General features: G+C 51.9%; 1 pseudogene; it reads right to left on the bottom strand.

Moving 5' to 3' along the window:
- The window catches only part of LOC137464240 (zinc finger protein ZFP2-like), a 150560-nt pseudogene extending 138403 nt beyond the window's left edge, over nucleotides 1-12157 (bottom strand).
- Nucleotides 12158-14416: the final 2259 nt, after the last annotated feature.

Below are 14416 nucleotides of genomic sequence, written 5' to 3'. Positions count from 1 at the left end.
AATCCCAGCTCGGCACCTCAGGGCACAAGTGGCACTGCCTGGTCATGGGCACACAGCTGATGTCTGCCTGGAAACGGGGCAAAAGTTTTAATATTTTTTATTTTATTAATATAATGGCACATTTTTATTATCTAGGTCACTTGAGTATTTTTAAGAAATAGCAAAGTTTTCCCTCCAGGAACAGGAATTTCCTGGAAGTGTACTAATGGGAGAAGGAGAAGAAATACTGATCTTCCTGTCTCCTTGAGTCACCAATATTATCTTTATTATATCATCTCCCTCTTCCTTCAGGTGTTTCCCACTCTCCTGTTTAAATGGCCTTGTTTAAGGAAATCTCTTCACTCGACCAGCTGGATCTATGTACTTCCTATTGCTCCAAGTGTTTCTCCTCCAGATGCTTTCTGGTCATTCAAGTGCCTCTCACCTGACTGATTTTGTGCTTTGAGCTTTAGGGAGTGGTCCAATCTTTCTGAAGTTCAAAAAAAAACCATATTAGTCAACATCCTTATTGGTGTTCATATCTATCACAGAACTACCTTTTCTTTTGTCTTTGTCTAAAACTGTTCCTGTACAGAAATCCCTTGGGGATGGGGGACATGTCAGATGCTGCTGGGACATCACAGAGAGCTGAGGGAAGAGCTGCGATGGTTATTAAACTGTTCAAATGTTCAACTTCTGTTTGTTGGCAAGAAACCTTTCTGTGCCTCTGAGTGTCACCATCCCTGAGCCCAAAGGACACAAACCTGATGAGTTGTGGTTGCCACTGCAGGGGCACTTGGACCTTGGCTCTGCACAGGAGAGCTCTTCATCCACTTTCCCTCTTTTCCTCCCTCTGGGCATGGAGGGAGCTCCTGACTTCAGCCTGTGACTCGTGTGTGCAAAGAGCAAATCTGGGCAGAATCGGGACAGGGAGGGGTTGGGGGGCCTTGGGATCTGTGCTGGGCACAGAAGGTGTTTTCCATTGCTCTGGGACTGTCTGCTGTGCACAGTGGAGTTAATATCCAGCAGAGGAATGACTTTTGCATTTGGTGGAGCTGTGCCTTCCCTTGGCTTTGTTGGCTGACAAGAAATGAACATCCCTCTGTGTCTCGGGCAGTTCCTTCTCCAAGGAAAGCAGGGGGGAGTTGGAGCCAAGGAGCTGAAACCTGCAGGTGCAGCCTGGGCTGGAGGGAGCTCAGATTTGCACAAGGCTGCTCTGAGTGCCAGGGCTTGGATGGGGGAAATGGTGGGGTGGGGGTAGGGACAGAGTCTGACTGATTGTCAGCCATGAAGGGTCTTGATTTTCATATCTGTTCAAACTGCATGAGGAGGTACTTGGATTCAGTGTCAATTGGAGAGTGCACATATCAATGTATTAACAGAAAAAAAAAACTAAACAGGACCAAAAAAATCTTTTCTCACTGTCTTTTTAAATCTAGTGTATTCACTTTGAAGAGGTTTTTATAATTGGGCTAATTAACCACAAATGATTTGAACACTTACCTTATTCCCAGAGGTTTGGCTTGTTAAGGTGTTTGGAATGTTAATGAGCTCTGGGACACTGAATTGCTGAACTGAAGAGCTGAAGGCTGAAGAAGCCTCTGGAGCAGTAAAATTCAGCAGCAGCCTCCAAGTTGCTGAGGATGTCAGCAGCCCCCACTGAGGCCATCCCTGCCCAGAGACCGTGGGGGAATGGGCAGACAAGGAGAGCGTCCCTGGGGCTGGGGCAGCAGAACTCAGAGGCACCAGCGGCTCCAGCTGGGAAATGGAGTGTGGAATGGGGCTGTGAAAACCCTGCCTGGGCTGTGCCAAGCAGGACACACAAGCCCTGACTCCCATCCCCCAAACAACTCTCTCAAGGAGACATTTAAGAGGAATTACAATTGTTTGTGTCCTCTGAGTTGGGTGCACTGGAGAAATACCAACAAGAGATTCTCCGGAGCTCCAAACAACAAAACAGCCTTTACTGGCAACTTTAGAAAATCAGGGAAACTTTGGCGGAAGTTTAATATTACATTCAATTCACACAAAACACTTCTCAAAGCATTACCTTGGCCCATTCAAATTCACAAACTCTAAGCCTGTTCTATTTGAAGTTAATCAAAATTTGTGAGGGGACATATTTAGAAGAAGAAGACACAGAAAGAGAAAGACAAAAAAGATACACAGGAGCACACACACAGCTACCAACTCCTGGATTCCAGCTGGGTTCAGAGAGAAATTCCAAGAGGACGCTGGGTCAAGATGTGTGCTTGCCTTGTGCTCAGCCTCAAATACCATTTGGTGTTCCTGGGCCCTTCCCCAGGTGGGACTTGGGGTCATTTGGTCACTCAGGAGCTGGGCTGGGGGCTCCAGAGGTGGCTGTGGAGCATTGCCTGTGCTGTGCCAGGGACTGGCAGACACTGCTGGGCTGGGATAGAGGCTCTGGGGGGATTGGGGTTCCAGGGCAGGGCAGGGCTGGGGTTCCAGGGCAGGGCTAGGCTGGACCTGCCCCTTCCTCCCCACACATGAAATGTTTCCAGCCAACAATCTCCTCCAGTCTGTCACAACAGGCAGTGTTGGAGGTGAAATCCCAGTTCTGGCCATGGGCACCTGGACAAGAAGGACAGTTCTTTTCTATAGCAATGAAAGCCCCAGTTCTCAGTTTATTTCTGATTTCAGTGCCTGGATTTTTTTTTTTTGGTTTTGTTGTTGCTTTGTTTCCTTTTCTGTACCTGAAGTGTCCAGTCAGGAGCAGAGTGACTCTTGCCAAGGAACTTTGTGGTGCTGTCACTGAATATTAAATCTGGTTTTTGCTGATCCCTTACTGGGGATTTTTTCAGCACTCTCAAGACCTCGTTGGTAACAGGGTGAAGGAGCCCTGGCCCAGGCTCTGGCCCTGGGGGACAGAGGGACGCTGCCGGAGGGTCCCTGTCCCCCTGTCCCACCCCAGCTGTCCACAGCCCCCGTCCCCGTGTCAGGCTCTGGGGTCGATCTCGTGGAACATCCTCTGGGGGAGGCTGCGGCGCCGGGGGCGGGGGGACCCGCGGGGACAGGGGACCCCGCTGTGCACGAGCAGCGTTGGACTTCTCTGGGGTAACTGGGAGGGGGGGCAGGGGTGGAGTGACCTCCCCAGTGACCTCAAACAGCCCCTGTGATGTCACACAGCCCACTCTGAGATGTAACAGGTCACCTGTGATTTCATACAGGTGCCCTGTGATGTCACACCCTGCTCTTTGAGGTCCCAGTCTGCTCTGTGATATCACAAAATCTGCCCTGTGATGTCACAGCCCAGCCTGTGATGTCACAGCCAGCTCTATGATGTCACAGCCACCTTTGTGGTGCTAAACCCAGCAGGGGTTTAGCAGGGGCAGGTCGTGTTTGACCAACCGGGTCTCCTTTCATGACCAGGTGACCCTCCTGGTGGATGCAGGAAAGGCTGTGGATGTGTCTGTTTGGACTCCAGCAAGGCCTTTGACACTGTCACCCACAGCACACTCCTGGAAAAGCTGCAGCCCACAGCTGGGCCAGGAGCACTCTGTGCTGGGTTCAGAACTGGCTGGATGGCCGGCCCAGAGAGTGGTGGTGAGCGGTGCTGCATCCAGCTGGGGACAGTCACCAGTGCTGTCCCTCAGGGCTCTGTGCTGGGCCAGCTCTGTTCAATATTTTTATTGACCACATGGATGAGGGGATTGAGTCCTTCATTAGTAAATCTGCAGATGACACTAAGCTGGGAGCGTGTGTCCATCTGTTGGAAGGTAGGAGGGCTCTGCAGGGACACCTGGAATGGTTTCCAGTAAGATGAAGTTTAACCACTCCAAGTGCCCAGTCCTGCATTTTGGCCACAATAACCCCCTGCAATGCTCTAGGCTGGGGACAGTGTGGCTGGACAGTGCCCAGGCAGAAAGGGACCTGGGGGCACTGGTCGACAGCAGGCTGGACATGAGCCAGCAGTGTGCCCAGGTGGCCAAGAAGGCCAATGGCTCCTGGGCTGGACCAGGAATGGTGTGGCCAGCAGGAGCAGGGAGGTCATTCTTCCTCTGTACTTGGCACTGGTGTGTTTGGCATTCTTCCCCTGTACTGGCACCTTTCCTTGAGTGCTGTGTCCAGTTCTGGGCTCCCCAATTTGGGAAGGACATGGACAGGCTGGAGCGTGTCCAGAGAAGGACAACAAGGCTGGTGAGGGGCCTGGAACACAAGTCCTGTGAGAAATGACTGAGGGAGCTGGAGTTGTTTATCCTGGAGAAGACTCAGAGGTGACCTTATCACTCTCTACACTCCCTGAATGGTGGTTGCAGTCAGGTGGGGGTCGGTCTCTCTCCTCACAACAACTGACAGGACCAGAGGACAGTGTCTTAAGCTGCACCAAGGGAAATTTAGGTTGGATATTAGGAACAAAGTTTTTGATGGAAAGGGTGATAAATTCCTGGAATTGTCTGTCCAGGGATGTGGTGGAGTCACCTTCTGGGATGTGTTTAAAAAAAAGACTGGATGTGGCACTCAGTGCCATGGTTTAGCTGAGGTGGTGTTAGGGCATGGGCTGGACTTGATGATCTTGAAGGTCTCTTCCAACCCAGCAATTCTGTGATTGTGTGACATCACAGACCAGGTTGTGACATCATATAGTAGGCAGTGACATCCCTGGTTTATTAAGTGACATCACAGAGCAGGCTGTGACATCAGAGCATGCCTGTATGACATCACAGAGCAGAGCGAGCTGTGAGGTCAAAGAGTGTGCTGTGACATTATAGGGTGGCTGTGTTCCATCACTGAGGGTGTTGTGACATCACAGGGTGGGTCTGTGAGCCCACAAAGGTGCTGTGTGACATGCTAAGTGAGTTCTGCCATCACACAGCAGGCTGTGACATCACAGAGCAGGCTGTGACATCATAGAGGAGGTTGTGATGTCACAAAGTCGGCTGTGACATTACAGGCTGGCAGTGTGACATCACAGAACAGGCTGTGAGGCCACAGAGAAGACTCTGCCATCATAGAAAAGGGCTCTGTGACATCTCTTCGCCATCCACCACTGACAGCTTTGCAAATCAGGAATTGTTTGAGCTGTTTTGCCCCCACTGCAGGACAATCATCCTGATACAAGAACTTAATTGTGTTTATTTCTATCACGGAACCACGGTTGTCTAAAATCAGTTCTAGTATGGGAATCACTTATGGATGCTGGACTCATCAGACACTGCTGGGACGTTGCACACTGCTCAGGGAAGAGTGTGATTGTTATTAAATTGTGTCCTGTTCAACCATGGTCTGTTGGCCATGAAGAGAAACTTTCTGTGCCTCTGAGTCTCACCAGTTCCTGACCACCAAAGGACACAAACCTGATGAGTTGTGGTTCCCACTCCAGTGGTGGCACTTGGACCTCCCTCCATCCCCAGAGCACAGTTCCCTTGTCCCAGAAAGTCCCTGGCAATGCAGGCATGAAGGAAACAGGACAGGCTGTGGGGATCAGGGGCAGGGCACAGCCAGGGATTTGGGGTGGTTGTGAGCCCAGGACAGGACCTGGCCCTTGGCCTTGGTGAACCTCATCCAATTGTCCTGGGCCCATGGCTCCAGCCTGTCCAGATCCCTCTGCAGAGCTTCTGCCCTCCAGCACAGCCACACTCCCACCCAGCTTGGGCTCACCTGGGAACTGAGGGTGCCCTCGATGGCCTCATCCAGATCAGCAATCAAGAGATTTCACTGACCTGGCCCCAATCCTGAGCCCTGGGGACATCCCTGGGTGTGACTCCATTCCTCAGCTGCTCTGAGTGCCAGGGGTTGGATGAGGGAAATTGTGGGGAGGGGTTGGGGACAAAGTGTTATTGATTGTCAGCCATGAAGGGTCTTGATTTTCACATTAATTCAGACTGCATTAGGAGGTGCTGGGGGTCAATATCAACTGGACATTGCTGATATCCATCTCTAAACAGGAAAAACTGGAAAAGAAAACAGGACAAAACAGTTCTCTCTGCATAGTTTCCAAAACAGTATATTCACTTTAAATACACTACTGAAACCTGTCTAATTCATCACAGAAGAATTGAAAACTTCAATTATTCCCATGGGCTTTTCTTGTTTGGAAGTTTTAAACAAATCTTTATGAGCCTTTCTCACTGAATTCCTGAACTGAAGAGCTCAAGAAAGAAGAGCCCTGTGGAGTAGTAAAATTCATCAGCAGCCTCCAAGTGGCTGAGGCTCCATCCCCATCAGAGAAGCAATGAACAGAAATGGGCACAGATTAGATTGTCCAAGATTAGGGCAAATTTGGGAGAAGACCTCCGGAAGAAGCCCCCAGAAAGCAAACCTTCACGGCCCCTTCCCCACCTGGTTCGGGAAGAACTCCCTGGGAGATTAGTGGAAAAAAACCTGTTTATTTAACAAGCAAAACACTCCCCAGTACAAAAACAACACCAGATGACAAAACTCTTTCACCGTTCTGAAGAGGTGACAAATTCAGAAAGTCTCTCTGGGAGTGGTCGCCCAGTTCTCGGACTCTGGCGCAGGGGATGGCTGCTGCAGGTCACAAAGTGCAGGCTCCCGGTGTCTCTTGGTGTTTCCCAGGTCCCGGTCCGGAGCAGGTTCAGATGATATTCAGAATGGGGAAAGGGAAGGAGGAAAAAAAACAGTCCAGGGTAAAAATTGGACTGCCTAGCCTAGCTAAACTAACTAATAAGCAAAAGCAAAAGAAAAGCGAAAAGCAAGCAAGCAAGCAAGCCAAACCTCTCCTAGACACAGACCATGGCAGGAGGTGAGCAAGCTGATAAAAAGACAAAAAAATCCTTCATTTTCAGAGTCAGTGCTAATGGCGCAGAACATAATATCAGGCATAAACAGAACACATGACTGGGGATACAAGCACCATAACGTCACCCTAAGACAGCTTTGTGGCTGCCCCAGCTCTGGGATGGGCCCTGGGCCTGGAGCAGGAGCAGCTCTGGAGGGCCCCAAGGCCGGGCTCTTGTGCTGGCCTGGGCAGATGGGATGGCAGCAGGGGCTGCAGAGCTCTCAGCACCTCAGCCCGAGGGGAGCAGGGCACCCAGGGAGCCTCCTTTGGCCTTGGCCAAGCCCCTTCCCCCATGGCTGGGGCTGAGTCCTGGCTGAGCTGCAGCTGCTGCTGTGCCCTGGCCAGGGGCTGAGGCCGTGGGGCCAGTGGCCAGAGCAGCCTGGGCTGAGCAGAGCTGTGGGGCCAGAGCCGGCTGGGCTGTGCTGGGGAGAGGCCCTGGGTGCTGCACAGAGCTCAGGGCAGCTGGCAGAGCTTGCAGGGAGCTGGGCTGGGCTCAGAGAGCCTGGCACAGAAACCATCAGTGTCCATCCCTGTGGCAAGCACATTTCTCTCTCTCTCAGGATTTTTATAAAGGTGCACAGAGAGAAGTGAAAGAGAAAACATTTTCTATTTCTGCTCCTTGTTTTTCTCTTGTGGAATGTGTTTGGAGATTGTTTACCTAGAGGGAATGCCTGGTTGGATCACGGTGGATTGTTTGGGCCTGATGGCCAATCGCATCCACCTGTGTCTGGACTCTGGAGAACAGGGTCACGAGTTGTGGGGAGAGTGAGATATGATAGTTAGAGAGAGTAGCATGTAGTTTTTAGTATCCTCTTTTATATAGTATATTAATATATCATAGCATAATTATAATAAAGAAATCATTCAGCCTTCTGAACTAAGTCAGACATCATAATTCTTCCCATTGGGTTCGCCGACATCTACAACAAGTGGTGACCCCGAACGTTGAATGAAGAACCAGGACCTGGATCGGTCCACAACCGTGATTTTACACGGAAAAGGAAGTGAACCCTCTTGAAAAGGCATGTCCGACGTCCCTGCGAGGGATAGGGGAAGTAAGACGCCGTGGGAACCCTCTCTACAGGACCAGGTGCAGCCCCGAGCAGTTGCCGTAACCGGACGCCTCTGCCTGCCTTTGAAAAGGTACTGATTTTTGATTATAGTACTGCCCTGACCTGGGGTGGACTTTAACTTTGGGAAGAAATGTCTGAAGATATAGACACTGGTCTGTATTGTGTACATGGCCGTATATTTGCCGTCTGGAGAGATTTGTCTAAGGTCTATGGAATTTATATCCCTGAGGATGATTTATTGGAGTTTCTTGACTATGCAGACACTCGTGTTTTTTTCGGGGATCTGGGTTTTTCCCTGAATCCAGAAGCTTGGAGATCCCTGTATTTCCTCATCAGGCAAAGCGTCATGCGAGATCTCCGAGCGTTTCGATACATGAGAATTTATTTCGAGCTTCTTCCGATAGTCCAGAAATGGACCCCTTTTTCGATAGTCCAGTCTTTGCGGCAGGTGCCCCCCCGCGAAAGGAGGGGGGCAGAGCCTTTGTCCGTGGCTCAGAAGTTTGCTTCTGCTCAGAGGGAGGTTTTTTTCACTGCCTCCTCCACCTCCTGTTCCTGCAGCGTGTGAGCCCCCCCTCCTCCCCTCGGAGGGGGCGGGCCCGCTCCCGACCCCGGCGGACGCGGAGACACCGCCTCCCTCGCCGCTCCGCCCGCCCGCAGCCGTGCCTCCTCCTCCTCCTGCCCATTCGGAGCTGGGAGACACACCCGCCGCTGAGAGCCCGCCTGAAGCCACTTCGGCAGGGGCGGAGACACCGCCCGCGCCGGCTCCCCCGCCGGCTCCCGCGCCGGCCCCGCTCGCCGCGCCCGCCCCTGCCTCGGAGTCGGCGGCCGCGCCTCCGGCACCGCCCGTCATCGCTCCCGCGGCGGCGGCCGCGCTCCCCGCACCGGCAGCCGGTCCTCCCGCGCTGGAAGCCAGCCCCCCGGCGCCGCAGCCGGCGATTGAGCCATCGGCAGCCGAGGCCGAGGACCTCCCCGCGTCAGCTCCGCCGCCCACATCAGCTCTGACGCCCGCGCCGGCCCCGCCGGTCCCGGCTGCCCCGCCGCCTCCCGCGGCTTTCGCCGGGTCCCCAGGCGCTGCCACCAGCAGCAGCAGCGAGCAGCAGCAGCCTGGGGCCGTGCTGGAGCGGACCCCGCCGCCTCCAATCAGCCCGGGGTCCCCTCCCGGCCTGTTCCCTGGTGCTGGCGCTCCTCGGCAGCTCCTTGCAGCTGCCGCGAAAGTGGAGGTTATGAAGTTTAGTGCCTTTCTGGGGAACAGAGTTTTTCTTGGTCCAATTCTTGCTTGGGTGGGGGATTCCCGCGGGAGCTCGAGGCCCCTCGTCCCTCCCGCTCCCGTTTGGGGGGCGGGGGGGATGAGTTCTGGGAATGCTGCCGCTGGTCTTGTGCCCGGAGAGCGTGGGGGTGCTGCCAGGGGTCAGGGAGCTGCGTGCCGGCCCAGCCGTGCCGCAAGTCCTGAGAATCAACATTTCTCTGGGGAAAGCACCTTCTCTGCTGAGCCCTGGGGCAGTTCTTGTGTCATGCTCTCGTTTGAGGTGCGGGATGAACAAAATGCTGGAGGAGTTGCCGTGATGCTGGCCGCGTGGTGGGGGCGGGCTGTGAAGATGAAGACCCCGCCTCGCCGGCCGGGCTGGGGCCGATTGGTCCAGCCCCCCGGCCGGAGGGCCCCGCGTCCCCCACGGCCGGGTTTGGGATCTTGGCTCCGCCCGCATGGACCGGGGCCGCCAGCTGCGCAGGGTCTTAAAGCCTGCTACTTGCTGGGCATTCTTCTGATCCCATGAGTTCGGGAAAAAAAAAAAAAAAAAAAACAAAACAAAAAAAAAAACAGTATCATTGAAGTTAGATTTAAGATTAATTAAATAGAGGTGGTTGACAAGAAAACAAGGAAAAAGTGGTCGATTTAAGAGTTTTGGCCATGGCATTTCAGAGATTTTTCAGGTTTTTTTCTTTTTTATTTGGTGATGGGTTTTTGCACAAGAAAGGTATGTTTGCATGGTTGACGATCAGCCCAGAGTTGGTTTTATCGGTTGTTGAAGTCTCTGGGATGACATTCAGTGTTTTGGTGTTTGATAATTATATGATGTCGCATTTGGTTTTTCTTTATGGGTTTTTTAATGGTTATTTGGACTTTCTTCAGTTGTTTTGTTTCAGGATTCAGCAGTTCTCTGTTTCAGCAATGAGAAGGACTTTTGAGGATGTCAAGATAAACGTTTCCAGACAATGGACACCTTCTCCTGAGAATCAGCTGTTTGGACTTTGAACTTTGAGCATTCTTTTCCTTGTTGTTTGTGTTTTTGTATTGTAAGCTTTGTTTTAGAGATTTGATAGATGGTTTGCAGGTAAAGGATCTCTGAACATTCCACATCAGTATGTGATTTGGCTTTTGATTGATAGCTAGCAAATTGATAAGGGGGCCTCTTGAGATGTGTTTGCTCTCTTTTGCAGGGTCCTGCAGAAGACTTGCAGATGCAGTTTTTTATTTTTAATTTTTTTTTAAATTTATACTAAAAATGTGATATGTGATATGTGGCAAGCACATTTCTCTCTCTCTCGGGATTTTTATAAAGGTGCACAGAGAGAAGTGAAAGAGAAAACACTTTCTATTTCTGCTCCTTGTTTTTCTCTTGTGGAATGTGTTTGGAGATTGTTTACCTAGAGCGAATGCCTGGTTGGATCACAGTGGATTGTTTGGGCCTGATGGCCAATTGGATCCACCTGTGTCTGGACTCTGGAGAACAGGGTCACGAGTTGTGAGGGAGTGAGATATGATGGTTAGAGAGAGTAGCATGTAGTTTTTAGTATCCTCTTTTATATAGTATATTAATATATCATAGCATAATTATAATAAAGAAATCATTCCGCCTTCTGAAATAAGTCAGACATCATCATTCTTCCCATTGGGTTCGCCGACAATTGTGGACATGTGCCCTGCCTTTGATAGCTTCAGAACACCCAAATCTTCCCAAATATTCTATTGAACCAACCCCAAATTCACCCCCAAATCCTGGTAAATGGTGCAGCTTTAGATCTCTTTGCCTAATTTCTTTATTTTCACCCCAGTTTTGGTTGTTTAGACATGGTGAAGAAAGAAATTATTTAAATTGAAAAGACCTAGAAGATCATGCAGCGCTGCTTGATGCCATCAGAGTAAATAACTGAACAGAGTGGGTGAGATTTTTTGGGGTGTAAAGTCAAGAAATCACTTTCTCCCAATGAATTTCCAGTTTAGAGCAGAGTCCTGGTGGATGTTCCTGCCTCTGTGTTCATCCAGGTGCCTATGGGGATCCAGGAGGACATGGAGACCACCAGCCAGGTGTCTTCTCAGCAGGGATCACAGGGAATGTGGGTCACCAGGGCTCTGAGCAAAGTGAGTCCTCCCATGGGGGATGGAGTTGGAGCAGGGCACGAAGCTCTTCCTGCAGTCCGGGCACTCACAGAGCTTCCCTTACTGGTGCCTCCGTTGGTGTTGGGTCAAGTGAGAGCTCTGGGTGAAGCTCTTCCCACACTGGGGACACTTGTAGGGCCTCTCCCCGGTGTGGATGCACCAGTGGGTGACAAGGGTGGAGTTTTGCTTGAAGCCCTTCCCACAGTCAGGGCAGCAGAAGGGCCTCTCCTCTGTGTGAATGCGCTGGTGCAGGAGGAGATTGGAGCTGGTCTGAAACCTCTTCTGACACTGGGGACACTCCTAGGACCTCTCCCCAGTGTGGATGCGTTGGTGGATGACGAGGGCAGAGCTGCAGCTGAAGCCCTTCCCACACTCCCCACACTCGTAGGGCCATTCCCCGGTGTGGATCATCTGGTGGCAGATCAGGCTGTTGCTCTGCCTGAAGCTCTTCCCACACTCCAAGCACTTGTAGGGCTTCTCCCCATGGTGAACCTGCTCATGGACCACCAGCTCCAAGATCTGGCTGAACCTCTGTCCACCTTCCTGGCACAGGGTGGGTCTTTCCTCCTCAGAGCACCCTGGGCTGGGTTTGCAGCTCCTCCTCCTGTGGGATCTCCAGGGCTTTTCCTCCTTGTTGGATTCCAATGCTGTGGAGCTGCTCAAAACGGCCTTTTCAGGGAGGTTCTGCCGCAGGGATTTGTCCTTCCTTGTCTCCATCCTCAGCTCCTTGTCTGAGGGAGGAAGGACAAGGAGACTATGAGATTTGCCCCTGTGCCAGAGGGAAGGGGAAGGAGATCCCCCCAGTGCATCCCCAGCAGGACGGGGTCGGCAGTGGGGCTGTCCTGCAGCCGGGGGCCGTGCTGGGCTGGGAGGTGGAGCAGGAGAGAGGGGGAAAGGGGCAGTGACTTCCTCCTCACCTGCCTGGGTGTCCCAGGGCATCTTCCTCTTCCTCACAGCCTTCACCTCCATTTCACGAATGTCTGCGGATGGGAAATTCTGTTTTGGGAGGAAAACAAGGTATGAGCACACTGAGTTTTGTACTGGTTTGAAGGCAATCCAGGGGGACAGTCTGAGCCAGAATGACAATTGAATAAGAAAACTGAGCTCAAGGCAATGATACAGAAACACTGGCTTAGACTGACAGAGTCAGGATTTAACCTGACACCCCGTTGGTCAGAGTGGTGGTACCCGTCTGATGAAATGGCGGCTCCAGCCCTGTTGGAGTGATGATTGTGATTCTGTCAAAGCGGTGATCCTGTAGAAGGGTCTGGTCTTCCTCTGAAGGTCCAGTGGTGGTTATGGAGCTCTTGTCTTCTGGGAATCCAGTAGGCAAGGTGGTCCTGGTGTTGGAAGGCTGAGATTATATCCAGGTAGGAATGCTTGGTTCCTCCCCCTGGGCGGAGCATCCCACAATGGGATGATGTAATTTTATCAGTCCTGCAGTGGCACTCAATGGCCCATTAACAAAAGATAGCCCCTGGAGGGCCTTATCAGGGCTGAGCCGTGGAAGAGATAAAGAACACTGCCCCACCTGTTTATCACAGTTTATGAAGATGGTGACTGAAAACATATTTTTGGTTACATCTTACATTGCACCCTGAAACAGTGAGGCAATCCCTGCTCGGGGTGGGGGGTGAACACCACCCCCCTTTCCCAAACTGGCTCAGGTGTAAAACCCCCACCCTGGGAAGGCCCCGCACACAGGGGACAATGTCACACTTGCCCCACCTCAGGGGAGGTCTCTGTCCCTGTCACTCCCTTGCTCTCCCCCCTTTTCTCTTTCTTCCATCTCTCCCTCTACCTCACATTTACTGTTCAATAAAATCCACTTTGGATTTGGTCTCGTTAGCACCTTAATTGGGGCAGAGGCATCTCTCTAACAATTTTATTAACCAGATTGAGACATTATTTTGGCGCAGTGAGTTCAGGGCATTGTTGTCTGACCCCAAGTGCCTTTGACAACAGCATGGCTCCCTCCTCTCAGGAGGTTCTGGCTCTTTCTGGAGGAACTCTTGGAAACTTCAATGCAGCTTCCTCTGAGCGACTTTTGGGAGAATTTATGAGGAAAATGGCTGTTGTGGGTGGCCAGTGTAAAGAAAATATTTTGTTGTCCTTCCTAGAAAAGTTTGTTAAAATGACTGGAGGAAAGGGACCAAATGATACCAGCAAGACTGACAAGGATCATTCACCACAAGGTGAGGAACACAAGGCTATTAAAGTCCTACCAAAAACCCAGCTCAAGTGTCTAAATTCCCAAATAACTCCCGAATTCACAGGTTTGGAGGCTTTGCCAAATGTGAGAATCATTATTTTCTTCGTCCATGTCTCCTTTGTTACAGCTACACATAGCTTTGCCTTCCTTTGAAAAATCTCTAGTGGGACAAATTTTCACTTTTCTTTTATCAGAACCTGCCAGCAGCTGAGCTGGAGCTGTGCAGGAACCGATGAAACTTGGAATTGCCACAGAATTGCTTCTATTGTCAGTTTATTCATGTTTGGGATTTGTTTGCGTTTCCATCACAAGTGACTTGTGGGAAAATCAAATATCCGTCAAGTATTTTATGCAGAGTTAAGTTTGATTTCTTATCTCTGTTTAAAAACTCAAAAAACTCAAGTGTTTTTTTTGTCCGGTCCGAGGGGATGCTCGAGGGGTCTCTGTGCCTCTTGCCCTGGGTGATGCTTGGGAGGGGCTTGGGGGGGTTGTCCCTGTCCCTGTCACCCCAGGCCATTCTCCAGGGGTCTCCATCATTCTCATCCCAGGGAATGCCTGGGTGGTCTCCCTCCCTCTCACCCTGTGCCAGGGGGTGCTCGGGGCAGTCTCTGTCCCTCTCAGCCCAGGGGATGCTCGGGGTCTCTGTCCCTTCACCCTGGGGGATGCTCGGGGGGGTCTCCATCCCTCTGCCCTCAGTAAATGCTTGTGCAGGGCTGGGGACCAGGGGCTCTGTGTCCCTGTCAGCGCTGAGGGTGCTCGGGGCTGGGCGGTCTCCGACCTTCTCATATCTGATATCCCTCCTCTGCCTGCAGGTACCGGGTGATCGCCACGTGGCACCCCCCAAGGTCCCTGCAGGGGCATTTCTGGCTCTGCTTTGGGGTCCTGCAAGACCCAAACATCCCCTGCCCTGCCAAACAACCCTGCCGGAGACCCCGCGATGGATTTGGGGCGAGCTCCCCCTCCCCGCTCCCCTGCGGTTCTGGGGGGGCGATGCCGGCGGAGCCGCAGGAGCCGCG

This window comes from Anomalospiza imberbis, chromosome 39 (genome assembly GCF_031753505.1).
Source record: "Anomalospiza imberbis isolate Cuckoo-Finch-1a 21T00152 chromosome 39, ASM3175350v1, whole genome shotgun sequence".
NCBI classification, from domain to species: Eukaryota; Metazoa; Chordata; class Aves; order Passeriformes; family Viduidae; genus Anomalospiza; species Anomalospiza imberbis.
The sequence above is the reverse complement of the archived record's forward strand: the minus strand, read 5'-3'. Positions and strand labels throughout refer to the sequence as shown.